This window comes from Tachyglossus aculeatus, chromosome 4, assembly GCF_015852505.1.
Source record: "Tachyglossus aculeatus isolate mTacAcu1 chromosome 4, mTacAcu1.pri, whole genome shotgun sequence".
NCBI lineage: Eukaryota > Metazoa > Chordata > Mammalia > Monotremata > Tachyglossidae > Tachyglossus > Tachyglossus aculeatus.
The window spans coordinates 96411796-96414361 of record NC_052069.1 but is presented as its reverse complement, the minus strand read 5'-3'; the positions used below and the strand labels follow the sequence as shown (position 1 = coordinate 96414361).

The window sequence follows — 2566 nt, the reverse complement described above, 5'->3', positions numbered from 1 at the left end:
CAGCAAGGTTTTAAGTAGGCAAGAGTTGGTCAGGGGAAACTGGAGTTCAGGAACCCAGTGTGACCAGAAGCCTTGGCAGGAATGGTCACTAAGCTACATTTATCACAACTAACTGCCAAGGATTCCCAAACCACCAGCTCTCAGCTGATGCCCTCTATTCAGTTGTAGGAGGATCCACAAAATGGGAAAGTCCATTCTGAAACAGGGAAGCATCTTCTCTCCTGTTGTAGGGAGTCGATACTCTTTGGGTCCTGCAGACCTCCTTTTCCTCCTCTTCTTTTCCATCCTAATCACCACAGAAGAGAAAGAGGAGAAGGAATCTTCCAGTTTTTCTCTTTCTTGTTATTTTCCCGGTCTCCTTATTACTACTTCCAAATGGGTGGTATGTTCATAGTGGTGAAGGACAATGGTGGCAGCATGTCCTAGTGGATGGAGCACAGGCCTGGGAGTCAGAAGGAATTGGGTTCTAATCCCAGCTCCACCAGTTGTCTGCTGTGTGACTTTGGGCAAGTCACTTCACTTCTCTGTGCCTCAATTCCCTCATCTGTAAAATGGGCATTAAGTTTGTGAGCCTCATGTGGAACAGGGACTGTATCCTCCCAATTTCCTTGTATCCACCCCAGTACTTAGAACAGTGCTTGCCACATTTCTGTTATTATAAGGGAATCACCCCTACTTCCTTCTTTCCTCCTTTTTTCTTCTCCCCATTCAACCCTTCCTCTTCCTGTCTCCTTCTCTTTTCCCTTCTTTCTCTTCCTCACCCATTTTTCCCTGTGCCCTCTCCAGCTACCTCTCTCTCTTTTTCTCTCTCTCCCTTCCTTCTCCTCTTTCTGTCCCTTCTATCTTTAAGCACCACCCAACCCCTACGTTACCCACTGAAGACCCCACTTGCTGCAATGAGCAGAGATCCCATCATCTAACATCTAAGATTTGTCATGACAATGGTTGCAAAGGCTGGAGTACCTATGCTAAGGAAGGGATATGAACATGGCAGACAAGAATGCAAGTCACTGCTTTGGTGTGTCCATCTATAAGTGGTAGAATGACCAGAGAGAGAGGCCGGGAGGCGGGGTGGGGGTGGGGGGGGGGGGGGGAATCATGCCTCAGCTCAGCTGAGACAGGCAATCTACCCCTGAAATCTTCCAGTTTGGTCTTCACCATTGAATTTTGGCAGTTAATGCACTCCACTCTCCTCCTGGATTCTGAGGAGAAGCAGCATGGTGTAGTGGATACAGCACGGGCCTGGTGGTCAGAAGATCATGCATTGCTATCCTGGCTCTGCAGCTTGTCTGCTCTGTGACCCTGGGCAAGTCACTTCACTTCTTTGGGCCTCAGTTTACTTCATCAGTAAAATTAGGATTGAGATTGTGAGCCCCACCTGGGACAGGGAATGTGTCCAGCCCGATTTTCTTGTATCCACCCCAACACCAGGTAGAGTGCCTGGCACATAAGAACATAACAAATACCATAATAATAATTATTATTATTACTCTGAAGAGATTACTTTAGCTTTAGCCCCCATTGAAGGAGAAATAGCTAACCTTTATCCATATAGAAAGAGCACGGGCTTGGGAGTCAGAGGATGTGGGTTCTAATTCCGACATTGCCACTTGTCAGCTGTGTGACTGGGCAAGTCACTTAACTTCTCTGTGCCTGTTACCTCATCTGTAAAATGGGGATTAAGACTGTGAGCCCCACATGGGACAACCTGATCACCTTGTATTCCCCCCCCCCCCCCCCCCCAGGGCTTAGAACAGTGCTTCGCACATAGTAAGTGCTTAACAAATGCTATTATTGTTAATAAACACACTTTTTTGATCTTAGCATTTCTAGAAATAGCCTGAGGAATGATTAGCATTGACTGAGGCTATTTAGTCAAGACCCATATGAATATTTCTCTGAGCCTGCATTTTGCCAAACTTTATCAGCTAAGGGAGAGCAAAAGGGTAACTTTCACTTTTGCTAAATAAACAGGGATAACTGCAAAGCAAGCAGAACACTTTTTTAATGGCATTTATTAAGTGCTTACTATGTGCAAAGCACTGTTCTAAGCGCTGGGGAGGTTACAAGATTATCAAGTTGTCCCTCATGGGGCTCACAGTCTCAATCCCCATTTTACAGATGAGGTAACTGAGGCCCAGAGAAGTGAAGTGACTTGCCCAGAGTCACACAGCTGACAATTGGCGGAGTCAGAATTTGAACCCATGGCCTCTGACTCCAAAGCCCGGGCTCTTTCCTACTGAGCCATGCTGCTTCTCATAAAAAGCACAGTAGCGAGCCAGGCAGGATTCGAACCTACAATCTTCTGATCCGTAGTCAGAGGTGTTATCCACTGCGCCACTGGCCCCTCTTGCCAAATGAATAGATAAGGCCTTTAGCATTTTAACTGTCCTTTTGTGAATATATGTTAATAAAACACATTCTATGGAGACTGAGCTGCTGTAGGTATTGAATAACATATAATTTATCTCAGGTTCTGGCTTCTTATGCACTTTCAGCAAAAGCCTTCCTCTAATTGTCTGAGATTCATCGATACTGGAGAAATTCTGCAAAAGGCTTGAATTCA

General features: G+C 45.8%; 1 non-coding gene across 1 annotated transcript; it reads right to left on the bottom strand.

Moving 5' to 3' along the window:
- Positions 1-2274: 2274 nt before the first annotated feature.
- On the bottom strand, positions 2275-2347 carry TRNAR-ACG. The gene has a single exon. It is a non-coding gene; the product is annotated as a tRNA-Arg (tRNA).
- Between the last annotated feature and the right edge of the window lie 219 nt (positions 2348-2566).